The 16,335-nt window shown below is 43.5% G+C and overlaps 1 protein-coding gene and 1 pseudogene across 3 annotated transcripts in view; both read right to left on the bottom strand.

Moving 5' to 3' along the window:
* LOC134480613 (tubulin alpha-1B chain-like) overlaps nt 1-6,357 on the bottom strand; it is a 59,749-nt pseudogene extending 53,392 nt beyond the window's left edge.
* Fbxl17 (F-box and leucine-rich repeat protein 17) overlaps nt 1-16,335 on the bottom strand; it is a 438,576-nt gene that overhangs the window by 98,680 nt on the left and 323,561 nt on the right. The window lies entirely within an intron of this gene.

Raw genomic sequence — 16,335 nt, forward strand, 5'->3', positions numbered from 1 at the left:
CTACCCTGAGAGAGGCCAATTATACAACTATATCGTTTGACACCAGGAACATTCTCACTTTAAAAAGAGGAATACCTACTCAGAGAAAAAATATCACTATACACAAAATTGGAAGATCTTACATAGAGGTTATTGTTATTACTCTGGTGCCAAATGGTATTTTAAATTATTTACATCATTAAATATATTTATGATACCCATAGATTTGTATCTCTAGAATTGAAAAACTGGGACATGTTAAAAAATTATTTCTTAAAAACAACTCTGCTAGATTAGTGAGATGGCTCAGTGGTTAAAAGCACTTGCTAACCTGGATCCTCAGTGGGGGAAGAGAACAGGCTCCAGAAAGTGCCCTCTGATCTCCACATGTGTGTCTAATTCACATAATTCACACACACACACACACACACACACACACGCGCACACACACACCTCTATTGCACGTGGACGAAACATGGATCTGTAAGGTAACTGTGCTATGCTTACCTGAGTACACACCCACTCTATTAGCAGAGTCATTGCAGGAAGCCATCAGTTACAAAGTAATGATAAAGAAAAGACAAAAACCAAAACAACAACAAAACCAATGGAACCCAAGAAACAAAACCTAAAATATTTAGAAGAGCATAAGTTGAACCACCAAAGACGAAACTATTTTCTTATTTCTGTGACATCCAGGTTCTGATCATCTACAAACGTACACGTATTTTCACCAATAAAAGGGTTATCCTGGGAGTGAGGAGCTGGGTGGCTGTGGACCGAGCACACCCATCCTATCCATCCACCTACTAAGGACCTACCGTGGGCAGGCATAATTAGTCGTTATATGGAAAACATAGACTATTGTCCCAGAATGTAAATAAAAAGTTAAACAAAAGTCTGTGTGTGTGTGTGTGTGTGTGTGTGTGTGTGTGTGTGTGTAAACACATGTAGTATAAATCACATAAAATAAAATTAGGTCCCATTATTACTATCATAGTTCCTTTACTCTAAAGCATAAACACCCGGCATACACCATCTTCAGCCCTGGGATCACAGGATTTCAAGCTATTTCTTTACTACACCCTAGGTCATATTCACTCAGCACAGAAAAGTCGACAATTTCATTGTTTGGACATTTCTTGTGAGCTTTTCATAACAATGGCAACAGTGTTGGGGGTGGGGAGAGGCAGAGCAATTATTAATTACTAATAGTTAAGGAACATCATCAGGCAATTTGCAACATCTAAAAATCCAGGGAAAATCCCACAGACTTCCTTTCCTTATGCAAAGCAGACCAGCACATTTAGTGCCTAGGCAAGTGTCCGGGCAAACGTCTGAGGGATATGACCATGACTAAAGCCCAACAGAGCTTCATTTCTGGGAGCTCTTGGGGATGTATTGTGACTTCACCCTAACATGGACACGTGACACACGGCACAGCTGCCAACTTTATTTCACTTGTAAAGGGTCAGCCGGGCGCCAAGCAAAGGCTCCCGCTCGCTTTGTCTGAATGGATAATTTTGTCCAGAGAAATCACTTTGCTACGAGCTTTTATGTGACGAGTTCTCTATGACGGAACACCATACTAAAACAGCACAGGGAACAGAGCGCATGGGCAAAGCATTTACAGCTCTGAATTATGCTCAGGGGTAAACATTATTACTTAGAGAATAAACACCATGAAATTACTGATTATCTGTCCTTTTCAGAAATTACTCCAAGTGAAGAGTAATCAAATGTAATACAAACACTTGTATTACAAACTACTTGTAGCCTAGCCACACGAGACGGTAACACCGAGCCGAGATCCGTACCTGCCTAGCTCCCATATTTTAAACTAAGAATCTTAGTAAAATGTGTTTCCATTTAATGCTCTGCTATTATCATTAGCACACAGTTAATACTTTATATAGAATGGATAGCTTTATCTTCAAAGCTGTTTATAGGCTGCTAATAACTGAGACCCCAAAGACCTCAATTTCCATAAGAAGGAGGCAAGGCTACACGCACTCAGGTATACAAACCACAGCCATGAAGACAAAGGCTCTAAGAACTCATAATCTCTTCTTTTTGGATTTGGTCAGGGATGGCTGGCTAATTGGAGGAACTCATGAAAGCTCCGTACAATCCAATTAGCACTTCAGTGCAATTAAGTGCTAGAGACTTCCCTATTCTACAGAGACAGGCTTTGATCTCCCAGTGAAAAGTGTCCTTCCTTAAAGCTGCGGTTTTGATTTTTTCCCTCAGTAATTAGTGCTAATTGTAAACCCAAGCCTGACCTGCTATAAACAGAGTGTTTTACTGCGTTTGACACAAGGACCCTAAATCAGTGCTCTCTTTTGTCTATATTGTACTTGCTTATTAGACGCCTGGTTATTTTGCTCATCGTTTGATGCACAATGGGTAAGTACACAGTAAAGTCAGCTGAGACAAACACTGAGAGGAAGAGCTGCCTGGGTATTTTCACTGATGTCTTTAAGCCCAGTTACCACAAACGTAGTTGATTGAATTTCATTTAAGGAATATACTGTAGTTTTTCTACACAAAGAATGACTATTCAAAGGCAGTTTCTAAAGAGGTTTAGTGACCCTTGTATGTTTGGGAAATAAAAACAAAAGAAGAAAATGGTCTTTTCATGGGAACAAAGAATTGCACACTGAACACAGCAACTGCAAAAGTCTGCTTTTTAAAAAGACCTTCTTATAACAATATCTGTTAAATTAACTCATTGTTGGGATTCATAAAAATGAACTGAATTGTAGGCCAAAGACTGTGTAGAGCAATAAGATACATCCACAGGTAAATGAGAAGCTGCAAAATATAAACTCCTGGAGCCTCGCTAAGGTCAGATCCTGTGAAACCAGCAGGCAGTTCCCATGCAAATGCAAAGCAGCTGGGTGCTGGCTGGGTGGGCATTTTCTCCCTCAGACATGGGTGCTGGCTGGGTGGGCATTTTCTCCCTCAGACAGTTTTAGATCTACACCATCTCACTGCTCAGCAAATGCTGGCTTCATTGAAAAAAAAAAAGTATCACAAATGGAGCTAGGCCTACCTAGCCCATGAGACGCTGACAGCAGACCCTGAATTAGGACTGATTTAGTGGTCTGAAGTAGTAGTCTAGAGTGTCCAGACATGCGATTGTTACAGGAAAAATATATCTAAATACATACATTACACAGAAAATGCAAAGACGTTGCTTAGCACCACTGAGAAGCAGGTAGAGATTTCCCTTGAGAGAGGGGAAAAAAACCAAACCAAACCAGACCCTAGAAACATATGTTAACCAAGGACAACCTGGCTAAATGAGACTAAAATAATCCAACAGTAGGAGGGACACAAGAGGTTTCCCTCACGTTAGCTCTTTCTCAGAGGAGAGAAGCGCTGCACAGACCGGCTAAGCTGTGTTCTTGGGACCAGTCTGACTTGGAAGCATGACAAGACTAGGAGCCAATTTGCCTTGTCTATACTACACACCCTTCCTGGGGCCTCTCGAGTTTGCACTTCCTCCCTCCACCCCTTAGCTTCTCTCCCCTTTCTATACACAGTAACGTAAGTCAAAGTGGTGGGTGCTGCTCGGGTGCATTTACAACAGGGACAGCCTCACCAATGCTGATTAGGAAGATGGACTTTTCTAAGTCCCCATGGTGACAGTAACAAGAAACTCAGGACTACACCTCAATCAATGGCTCTGTAGGTCTTAGAGACCACGATGAATGATGTAGATAAGTAAGTTTATATCCCTTTACAGAGAGCTTGCAGCCCCTGCACTAGTTCCCACATGCTATACCTGTAATACCTTATCTCAGACGCACCCCAAACTCAGTAGAAATAATGACAAAGTATCAATGCTTTCTGTTACTGGAGATGTAACTGGAGATCCCTCTCTGTGATGGATTCCAATCTCTGCATTCCCTGTATCATGTGACCACCTATTAATTCATGAGATCTCAGGTCTTACATGTTTCGGTGACGAGCTGAGACGGGAACAGTCCAAACATAACAGAACAATTTAGAGGGCAAACTAGGTTTTATTTTATTATCTCCCCCAATGTTGCTGAGTTACACTTAAAAATAAAACTCGAACACACATCAGGCAATGCTCTGATTGGACTTCACATTTCAAGTCTATAATAACTTGGGTGTCATGGAGGAAAAGACATAGCAAAACCAAGGGCAACAGTTTCCAGAGAACCAAGCCATTCTCTCACGTAGGTATCCTTGTGTCGCTATATGGGGATGGGGATGGGGATGGGGAGGCTGGGCCTCAGAGAGATGAGGAAGCTTGTTTCACAGTGAAGGCTGCGGGAGGCAAAGCCCCACCGCGTGCAGGTGTCCCCGCTTTCAGCCCCCCAAGCCATGTCTACCTGAGGGAGCCCCGGAGAAAGTCAACGCTTATTCCCAAGAACAAAGTAAACCGAGGAGTAAGCACAAACACCGCCTGGATCATGGCGAGGGCAGGGCAATTTCTTCTCATCTGAAAAGGCAATCTAGCCACTTCTTTCCGAGTAGACACATCTGTTACTCTTGATAAACTATTCATAAATATGGAAAGCGCTGGACGGGCCACACTTACACCAGGCCCATGAAAAAGCAGTTGGAGAAATTTAGTCTTGATTTTAAATAAATGTGATGAATCGTTACAAAAATTCATTGAACCACAACAAACTTCTCTTAATACAAGATGTACTCAAGATGTCTGCAATTTGTCCAGTCACTGAGAAATACATCAAAATGGCCTAGGAGCAAGCATGGAGAAGGATTGCTGGAGGAAAAGCAGTGTGTCTCTGCATCAGAAAGGCCAGTGAGGGTTCTCTCGAGAGCCTGGATACAACTCTGATCGGCTAGTCACTGCTCCCCACCAACAGGGCAAAGCACGTCAAAGCAGTAAACGGGAAGGAGGAAGATGTTGAGAAATTCAGACGCAGAGGACCACCAAAGCACCATGAGTTTGAAGATCCTCTCAACACTGACTCAGGAAAGAAGGTGGCTTACATCAGGAGAAATTTAATCCAGACCTCGATTAGGAAAAGGTGTTACTGGAAACCAGGCACACCACGGAAAATGCAGCCTGACAGGAAAAGCCTGCCAACTCCCCAGGCCCTTGCTGGAGGTGGTGGATAGTGTGGCTGGATGGCCGTCTGTACCGCACTAGGTCTGGTGGGTACAGCATGTCTGAGCCGCCTAGAAGCTCCCAGTGTGTGGGTGGTATGCTTTGCTCTAAGCGGTTTGCCTTGGAGAATACAAAGTGTCTTAAAAGCCTCCAGGGCTACGGTGACAGCTCAGCTGCTCTGATGCTCACAGGGCAAGCATAAGGATGTAACTTGGGCCTGTGATGGCCATGTGAGAGGCCAGGCACAGCGCAGGTGCCAGCACTTGGCAGCACTGAGGGGGCAGAGACCCGAGGACCCAGGGGCTGGCCAGACTCAGTGTGCTCAGGGTCACTGAGGATCTTGTCAGCCACTTGATGTCGAGCTCAGGCCTCTGCATATGGGAGTAAGCACGCACACACACACACACACACACACACACACACACACACACACACTCACACACACACACACTCACACACACGCACACACACACAAGCACACACACACACACACACACACACACACACACACACACACACACACACACACACACACACACACACGTGTGTACTCGCTTTCCAGAAAAAATTTTGAGCATTTCAATTAAGCAGAAACCCATTTATGGAACACTGAAAGACATGGCATTTCTTCTTCGAATTTCCAAAAGAATATTCAGAAGTTGAAATCTTAAAAGTTATTCATTGGCACAAGCAGGTGAATAAAATTAAATCATTTCAGATGCTAAAAATATTTTTCCCCTTAAGATCAAAGTTTGTGCTCTAATTTCCTTCAGCTGATCCTGTCTCAGGGCTGTTGGAGCTTGTGCTCCCTGAACTGAGCTCCAGACGAATGATCCAGGCAAGCGAGCCAGCACGTTTGAAGAATACCGCTGTAATTTAAACTCCTCCTTGATCTTCCCCCAAAGCATGGTAGAGAATCGAATCTCCATAAAGCCTTCTAACCCAATTTGAACAGTGTAATACGGACAGCAGGGAATAAATGGGTTTGATCAATTATGAATTTATAGGATATGTTAGTAAGCTGTTCAGACATACTCCTGCAATTCAGTATTTTGAACATTAATGCCATGCTACCTCGTTTTAAAATGCTGCATTTCAGAAAAATCTCGCTAAGGCATATTTGCATATTTGGAAATCTAATTAACCCAAGCATATCTTAAGGCTTTCAAGAAAGAACAGACAATAACATTTTTGTCAGCTGAATGTTTGCTTGAGGCTATGTAAGAATTTTATCATCTGGCATAATTTAACCCTTTAGTTCTTTTTTGTTTTTTATGTAATGGCTGTCCAATCAGGGACCGGGACAGATGGAGGCTTCCCTTCATTCGGGATAAAGACTTCAAAAGGAAAACTCACCTAAAAGGCTGTGCTGTGCTACTTGTAAATCCTAGCACCCAGGCAGGAGGCTTCTTCTGAGTTGTGGGCCAGTCTGGACTACTCAGTGAAACCCTGTCTAAAAGCAACCAGAGTCTACCTAGGAGCGCAGGGGTGACTGTCTCCAACCTCACCTGAGACCCTCTTCTCCCTTTCTTCGCCTTTCCCCCTCAATCCTTGAATTAGAGTTCAAGGGTTTCCATCACAGTGCAGATATTGCAACATGCCCTCAAGCTTTGTGGGAAACATTCAAAAGGCCAGGTGCTCAGAAACAGCACTGGCCAATCTGGCCCCACAGCTGCCTTCCCTCCCCTTAGTTTCCTAGTGGGCCGAGAGGTTCAGGGCTGCTCTAGCAGAGGGCTGGAGTTTAGTTCCCAGCACCCAGGTCAGGAAGCTTACACCTGCCGGTAAGTCCTGCTCTGGGGTGATCTGACCCCCCTTCTGGCCTTTGAAGGCAACTGCACTCTCAGGACAAAAACATAAATAAGAATAAAAATAGATCTTTTTAAAGGGGGGCAACATGAGCATAACGTAAATGTGTTTGCACACATCAGGTTCCTGTGAAAACCACTGGACAGCCAGAGAAAGCTGCAGCACAGTAGGTCAAGCAAGTCAGACCGTCACACAGCACAGGAAATGGCTTTCTGCGCCTTCATTTCTCCAGTGTGGCATGACCTGGGAGTGAACCAGATTCATCCAAATCTGTGGGTTCAGTCTTTCTGTCTGATTGCAGATAACCCTCCCGCTGACTGTCACTTCACCATCACCTTCTTTAACTGTTAACTAGCATACAAAGTAATGTGTTTCTACATTTGGTTTTGGTTGGTCCTACCCCGCCTCCCCACTTGCTGGCCCCACTTCTCCCTTGCAGCCTTCTCCCTCCAGCACTCGCTGTGCCTGTCATGCCACCCACAAGGCACTTCCTTTAAGCCTTTCCTTGTTCATCTGCCTCTTAACAGATGAACTCTTCATAAGCTGCACTCACTCTCACTCTCTAACACACACACACACACGCACACACACGCACGTATACAGTCAGAAGCCAGCATCCACACAACTTCCTGATTTAACTCCCACAAATAGCCCTGCTGTTTTGTGTATTTATACACTGGTAGTAGTATGTAATTATTAAGTATGTGACTGTTCAGGTTTTGATCATTTGTTCCTGATTCTATTCTCCCATCTACTCTGTGTGCAGTGCAGTGAGTTTTAAAAACATGTCTGCTGGGCTGGTGAGTGGCTCAGTAGAGAAAAGCACTTGTTGCCCTGCCTGATGTCAGCTCCAGGGCCCACACAGTGGGAGGAGAAGACAGACTCCTCAACGTTGTCCTCTGATCTTCACACAGCCATTATGGGAAGCCCTTCACCCACAGTGAAACAATGTAATAAAAAATTTTGAAAAGCACGTATGTCACCTCATAACAGAGGTCACTATAAATAATATTTTATTGTTGTATTAAAGATCAAAGAAAGGGCAGAGGACAGAGTCAATTGTGTTTTAGTGGATAAGTGAAATAAATGTTTGTATACATTTCCTGCTACTATGAATCTGTTGGTAAAACCCTTGGTTTCCATGGCTGTTGGTGCTTGAGGCTGTCATCTACTTACAGTCTTGCAACTCTCTCATTGTCACCTCCTCCAAAAGGTCCCCCTCATCTCTGGTACAGGGCTTATTACCTCACACTGCAATTCTGTTTACTTACAGCCCTCATTTGCTGTATTTTGAGCAATTTCGAACCTTCTTTGTATAAGCATTAAGATTCTGAATGTGTAGCAGACTGCCTAAAACAGGGGCGGTGCCCAGAAATTTAAGAGAAGAACAAAGGAATGTCATTTTTGCCCATTGTCCCCCACAGCTTGAGGGTAGTGCTTTTGCAGAACGGGTACTTAAAAAGCACTTCCTGGATGAAGAAAACAGTGGGCATCTGAGGGGCAAGAAGACAGCTTGCAAGGCTGTGTCTTGAAAGGTCAAAGTCCTTGCCTAAATAGCATAATATGTACCCTATAGAAATCTGAGAAGGAAGCTGACTGTGCTAGCCTGTGTAAAGGGCAGCTTTCTGATTCAGTGGGTCAACTGATGAGCCTTCCAGCCAGGGGCCCAGCTATCTCATCCTGAGTGCCTTCAAAGATTTAGATGTAGAAAACAATGTGTTATAATCAAGAAATTCCTGTAGTGTAAAAACAGGTTCTTTGCAATTTCACCCCTCTCCCATTTCTAGATTATGTGAATGGAGAAACTGGTCAGTACTGAAAAAGTAACGCAGTGTCTGTTCGCCATTAATAGTCTGATTGGCTCCTCACCTTCCCCTTTAGAAACCCTTCCCCACAGGACCCATTATATTCCAAAACATTTTGCATTTCTTTACAGAGTTTTAATAATTTTTGATGCTGCCTCTTAAAGGGTAGAAATTCATCAAATAAACAGTTTAATAAAAGCTTATACAATGTCAAACATAACAAAGAGTTCATCCCTAAGTTTCCTAAGTCCTTAGTATCACGTGAGTTTTACAGCACACCTGGCTAGCAAGCTGTGCTCGCCTGTGCCTGTTTCATGTGCTTCCTCCACACGTGGTGTTTGAAGGGCCCTGTCCCACTCTCTGCACAATGGCTCACTGTGCGTTGTACAGATGCAACATTCAGCTGCATCTCTCGCTAGCTTGTGGCTGGACCTTTGGGCCAGGAGACTGTCTAGGGCATGCCCTGTCTTAGTATTCTGCAAACCTCATCATAGGACCTAGGTATACCACAGCAGAGCAAAGCTACTCAGAAAGCCGTGTGCTGAAACGGTTACCACTGCTCCCGGCTACCTCAAGTTCACAGTTGATCTCTGGTCATGTCTGCTCTCAAAGTGTTATGTGCTGCCTGCGTAAGCTTTGCTCAAAATATACCCTTGAATCTCTTCTCTATTTCTCAAATATGATTTATATAATTTATTACCACAATTTTGAATTCCAGTTCTAGGTTTCTAAGTGTAACTCCTGTTAACTTACTGTAATCTCCAAACTAAGTATGGCTTTAATTCTGCCACCTACACGTGTAATAATGAAAATGCAGACCAGAATCTGTTGTGAGCACTAGGGCAGAATCCTGATGGTCTCCAATCAGAGGCCCCTGTGCTTTATGAGGGAGGATCACAAGTGCCTGATTATCACGGCAGACAAAAATCTTACCTATTGATAAAGACAGAAATTTGTGAAGCTGAGCTAAAGCCAATCCTAACATGATAATGATTGTATCCATTCACATCTTTTAGCCTGTGTGGGTTAATAATTTATCACAGAATGAAATTTTATCACTTTGGATATTTACAAAACAAACAAAAAGTCATAACTAACATTTACTACCCTAGCTTATCATTACAGGATAGTGTGTGTGTGTGTATGTGTGTGTGTGTGTGTGTAAAGTGACTTTGACTTTTTGCCTGTCATTCACGTGTTTACCATCACCCTCAGCTCTCACTGGGACTTTTAAAGCTTGAGTAACTGGAGCGGAGGAGTTAGCTCCATTGTAAGCTGCTGGCCTTGCAAGACTGAGAACTGAGACCAACCCACAGCAAAAACCTGGCCACAGCAGGTACACAACCTGTAGCTGCCAGGACTAAGGAGGAACGAGGAATGGGCAAGACAGGAGGTGGGCAGCAGTCTCAAGGTTGATACCAAGGACGGCCTGCACACACAGCATATGCACACACACACACACACACACACACACACACCCTGTGGTAACTGACTACAGCATTCGTTCCTGTAGGGTACAGATCGGAGCCTAAGAAATGCAGAGGACTGAGCCCAGAGGACTCAGGCAGATGTGACCTGCAACAAGGGATAGCAAGTGACCTGACAGGAAGAGGTGCAGCTCAGCCACAGGGCTGCTCTGGCATGAGGCTCCAGAGCAATGATGACGACGACGACGACGACGATGACGATGATGACGACAATGACAATGATGACAACACCACCCCCCACCACCGAGATTTAAATTAAGAACACCCCTTTGCTCTCTAGATCTCACTTTACATACTGTATCACACTGTTGAGAAAGAACACAGAAATGCCACCATAACTGAGGTAATCTTTCTTCACAGGACATTTAAACTAGAAAGGCAAACTGAGTTTTCACTTCAATAGACCCAACCCCATCAGCTTCCAGGAGACACTTGGTCATGGGGGCTCCAATGCTGAGAAACACAAGAATCACACATTTGGACAGCGGACACACTGTCCTCTAAAGCAGAGCCAATGAGCAGTATCCACTCATTTAAACTTCAACAGCTTTAGGGAGTTTCTTAGTAGATTACTTTAAAATGTCTTTCTGCTCCAGGTCCATTTATCTCAGACCACTACACTACACTGTGCCACTGACTATTACGTATTTACTAAGCCGTGTACCAAGGACTCTGGAGACAATTTCAGTTGACTCAGGGTTATTGGATACTTGACAATGGGATACACTCCAACCAAAAAGAGAACCTGTATCAAAAGGAGGAGAAGGAAACTGAGCTGTGATGTTCAGCAAGGAGTTAGTGAGCTGACCTTGGAATTGTATAAACACACGGTTCCTTCTCATTTAGTTTTCTGCTGGCATAGACAGTTCTGTCTGTACATAATGTTAATGCATCATTTATTTATATCAAAAGCCTGCCCTAGACAAGAGTCCTAAAAATACAGCAAGATGACAGTCTTTGTTCGGGGAGGAAAAGGACCTGAGAAAGGTCTCACTCCTGCCTATGCTATTCTCTGAAATGAATGCTCCGCTCTGATATCCAGGTTCCAGTCACTGAGCTACGAGATCCCTATAAAAACACTCATGTGTGCACCTCCTCCCTCCTCTTCTGCACGTGTTGTCTGACTGTGCAGGGGCGCCTCCAGGGACGCAGGGGTAGGGCGTTGATACAAAGGACCAGTTAAGGAGACTTCCTAAAAATTCAGGAAATTTACTGTCCTCCAAGGTTTGATTTATTTCATTAAATTTTTGCATGCAATAAGTTTAGTTAAGATTAAGTCAATGACACATAAACAGATTCGATAAATACTGTAATATTTATTTTCAATTCAAATCCCTCACTATTATATAATCTATTTCTACTACATAACACCCAATACTTGTTTTTTTTTTCTTAAATTCTATGTAAAATTCAAGATTAAGGATGTAGGTAAAAGTCAGTCTCTGTCTGTCTGTCTGTCTGTCTGTCTGTCTCTCCTTTTGCCACCATCTATTATATTAAAGAAAATCAAAGTCATTGCCTGGGATTTTTTTTAAATTACATGATGGTTTTCATTTGGGAATTTAGGGTTAGTGGATTGTGACTTAACTGATATGGACAAGATGAATTTCGTGTGTTTTTCTCAAAGACAGAATTGTAGCCATAGAAAGGAATGTTGAGCCATGTAGCCTAAGGTAATAAAGATGGTAACAGTTCACTGCTGTTACCAGGACTGAGATTGTGAAACAGCTGCCTATGGAGAATACCACAGGTTTGGTCATGAGGTTTAGGAAGAATCTCATTCTTGCTCCTTGGTTGAATTCTCCTTTCTGTTTTTTTATTGTTTGTTTTGTTTTTTAAAGAAAACATAAATGTGGTTGATCTAATAGGGTAACAACATTTTATTGGTGAAATGCTTACTACTCAAATATCAACAGATATATACTACCAAGTGGTGGTATATTATCAAAATGAATATAAATATTAGGGTACTCAAGCACTTTGTTTTACAACACATGGAACTAGGGACTCAGAAGCAGCAATTTCACCAAAGAGATTAGAATCATAGGATACTATTTCTAAATCTTTCAACTGTTATGCTACAAACAGATGCCCATTCTTACAGATAAAAATTGTTAACCTATGAACTTAAAGTCAAATGCAATTCTGAGAAGATTGGGTGATAGTCTTGCACTTGACGTATGGCTGGGAAGAATCATGACTTTTGAAAAGTCTATCGCATCTTTACTGGTCATATCAAGTATACAGAATAGTTTAGGTATTCAGAGAGCTGAACTAGCTAGGATCTATTGTCTATGATTTTTCTTCTCACTACCAACCAGATGACAAAGAGTTAGCAAATGACTGTGTTTGTTTCATGAAGTACTAAAGCCGGTGCAGAAATGAAGAGAGAAAGGCGACAGCAGGCCTCTCAGGAGTCCTGCTGAAAGCCTAGGTTAAGTGCGGATGATGCCCAAGGCAGAGGGTAAGGAGAGGTGACTGCTCATGACTTCCTAAGATTTACTTTTGCTTTGACGATCTGAAAATACCCACTTCAGATAACAGTGAAAAACTACCATAAGACATGAGCAGGGGAAAAAAAAGATTTGTTTCTTTAAAAAAAAAAAGCTTTCTTAAAAAAAATAGCATTTCCCCTATTGTTCTTTGGAACGAGTCATGATATGACAACCACTTGGAGAAAAACAAAAGATAAAAGATATAATGAGACAAAACTCAACCTGAATAGGTAGTTCTAACACTGGGATCTCAAGCTCCACTAGTTATAAACAAGAGATGGTTTTAGTCTCAAGGAGTGTGTGTGTGTGTGTGTGTGTGTGTGTGTGTGTGTGTGTGTGTCTGTGTCTGTGTGTCTGTGTGTGTGCCTGTGTGTGTGTGTCTGTGTGTGTGTCTATGTGCCTCTGTGTGTGTGTGTGTCTGAGTGTGTGCCTGTGTGTGTGTGTGCCTGTGTGTGTGTGTGTCTGTGTGTGTGTGCCTGTGTGTGTGTCTATGTGCCTGTGTGTTGGTGTGTGTGTGTGTGTCTGAGTGTGTGACTGTGCGTGTGTTGGTGTGTATGTGTGTGTGTCTATGTGCCTGTGTGTGTGTGTCTGAGTGTGTGCCTGTGTGTGTGTGTGTGACTGTGCGTGTGTTGGTGTGTATGTGTGTGTGTCTATGTGCCTGTGTGTGTGTGTGTCTGAGTGTGTGACTGTGCGTGTGTTGGTGTGAGTGTGTGTGTGTGTCCCACGTGCACACATGCAGGAGGAGGGCATTATAAATTTTAGAATGTGCTAAGACAATAAGAAACATTCCAAAGCTGTTCCTGTACCCAGTATCATGTATGACCAACATGGTTTTAGAACCCACCAGAGAAGGGGGTTAGAAATTTAAAGAGTAAAACAAACAAACAAAAATACGTATCCCTTATTACTACCTAGGAACAAGACTATCTAGCTGTATGTCTTATTATTCACAGGGGATAATCTTTCTGAGAGGGTTTACTAAGAGCTGTGCAGCAAAATCAGAAATCAGTCATCTGTAGGTTTCATACTTGGTGTCTGGGTAAGAACTGACTATTGCTCTTTTTGAAGTTGTTCTTTTAATTAGTGGGTTATCATTCATTTTCTTTGTAATTTTCAAAACGATAACACACACACACACACTTTAATAGTATTCAGATACAATGCTAGAAACCTAATTTATTGCAGGTGAATTTCCAATAATCACAGTTGCTACAGATAACAGTGCTTATCACCATCTGTCCCTCATTCACAGGAGAAACAGAAACAGAAACGACTATTGCCCGGGTTAGCCTAGGTATTTATGAACCTTGAAATCCGCCATTCTTTGCAGGCACCTGACAGTCCTCAGTGCGAGTTTATGACCGTCCAAGCGACTGGCTCCAGACAAACATGATAAGGACACTGTACAAGGATGCACACTGTGGGGTCACATGCTGGACAACTTTCCCTGGATAACACTGACAATGTCCCTTCAAGATGAAATCCTGGTACAGTCTGTTGTTTGACTCAGGTTAAATACATTCCTTGAAAGCTTAGACGAATTAAATACAGAAAGGTAGTGGGGGGGGTGGTTAGGTGATGGCAGATAAAATAAGGCTGCGGCTCTTTATGCAGAGATAGGAGAGGAAAGCTGGCCAGAGATCTAGGCTTGAGAGTGGGACAAGGGGCTCTGACCCTCAAAATGTTTGTGTTAGCAGAATCGCCCGGGGTTGGTGAGAATGGGTTGCTGGTCCCTATGCCCAGAGCTTATGACTCCCTTGGGCTGTGGAGTGGCCTAGAAATCTGCCAACTCCCTGTTTCTGAGTGGCACTGCTGCAAGTGGGCAGGGCTCTGAACACCATGTCTGAGAGAGCACCCAGGTTTCACCCCTAGGTCTTATGAAGCATGGCCCTGCTCACTGATTAACCTCTCTAAAACCCTGGTTCCTAATTTAGGAGACAGAGCTGACTATGTCCTGCGAACTGCACAGGCTGACGCGTGGGAAGTGATTATTCTGGTGTTTAACATATAACAGCTCCATAGGGTCTCGTCGGGAGCCAGTAGAATCCAAAGCTCAATGACGTGCATACGGGAAGTCTATGCAAGTCTCTTTGGAGTAGGTAGAACTGCGGGCACAGACACGATGCCCACAGGAGAGGATAAAGTCAGAGCAGGCTGGATACGATGCAGTTTTAGTTGTCTTTCTGATGAATTATTGAGTCGGGCTAATCATATCATTGATACCTCCTTAAATTCTCAGTAATTCAATCACAGCCAGCACATCAATGTTAAGGGAATCCATGGTAACCACACACAGTAAACATCCGCCTACATGTTAGCGCCGGCAATTATTTGGCATTTGTTCCGTTAGTTAAACTGTGTAATAGTGTGTGAGAATCGTTTCTGCATCCTTGACCCTTTGAAAAGCTGCTTTTTCCAGCCCAGGCTCCCTTTGGGGAGGGGAACCTCGCAGCTGGGACTCCAGACACCTATTCTCTCGCAGGGCCCCTTGAGGAGGGAGGCAGGAAGGGTTAGGAGAAGGGTTCAGGATCTACCCATAAGGGAGGAATATTGAAGACAGTCATTCTGTCTGGAAGACAACCACTAACGTCGTTCACTGTTAACTGCTGTTTCTCATGAACGCAAAGCTTCAGCGTACACCAAGTTTTAGGTGCGTGTAGCCCAGCAGAAAAAAATGAGATTTCAAGTGACTTCTTACTTCAAGAAATACAACTGTTTGCTTTTCTCTAAGATTTATATGGAAAAGCGAAGAGATTTAGAAAATAAATAATCTTGAACAAGAACAGTGTTAAATGTAAGCACATCCTGCAGGCTCTGACAATCCTTAAATTTAATCTTTTTCTGGGGGCTCTGGAGGAGTCTTGTTTGAAGCAGACCAACAGATTCCTATCAACTGACACAGCTCAGTTACAGGCAGAGCAAGATGGAGCTGCCAGATGAATCCTAAGCTGTAGTTATCAGGAAAAGGCACCGGGGGCGGGAGGAAGGTGGCTTCCAAGTTTTATTCTGGACAGTTCAGAAAACTAAAACCAAAGCAGACCATGAAGGCACCTAAAACAATGAGACTCTTGTCACAGACAAAATGGGAGAAGAGGCTGCTTAGCAGATGACCCGCCCACTGGGCTTGGTGTGTTCATTTCCTCCTGTGGGAAGGAGATTTGAGGGTAGGGGGCAAGAGTGAGGAAGTCACCCGCTCCACAGGGCCCGAGCGTCCCACTGCTGAGAAGGACTCTTTGTCACTCTGCCCTGAAGATGGCACCTTTTCCTGAAGGGCCTCTCGGATGGCAGCAGCAGCTTCTGTCTTACAAACAACGCAGCGAACTATGAGGGAAAGGCAGGGAACACCACACAGGAAAAGCACCCTTGCTGTTCTCCTGTCAGGCGAAGGGAAGAAAAGCCAGCCCATAGGCAGATAGTACAAGTCTCACCCAGTTGGCTTCCCTCCCCCATCCACCCTTGTTACAGCTCAAATGGCCTCCTCATGGGTAAAGCTGTGCTTGAATTTAACTTTATTAGACAAAATGTACAACATAATTTCCTAAACTGAGGCCGACTGTGAAATACGTTTTACATGACTACTAGCTCTGTGTGTGATGTCTCCAGTGAGGTGGGGTGTAGAGACCCAACTCTAACCACAACTGAATGACAAG

This window comes from Rattus norvegicus, chromosome 9 (genome assembly GCF_036323735.1).
Source record: "Rattus norvegicus strain BN/NHsdMcwi chromosome 9, GRCr8, whole genome shotgun sequence".
Taxonomy (NCBI): domain Eukaryota; kingdom Metazoa; phylum Chordata; class Mammalia; order Rodentia; family Muridae; genus Rattus; species Rattus norvegicus.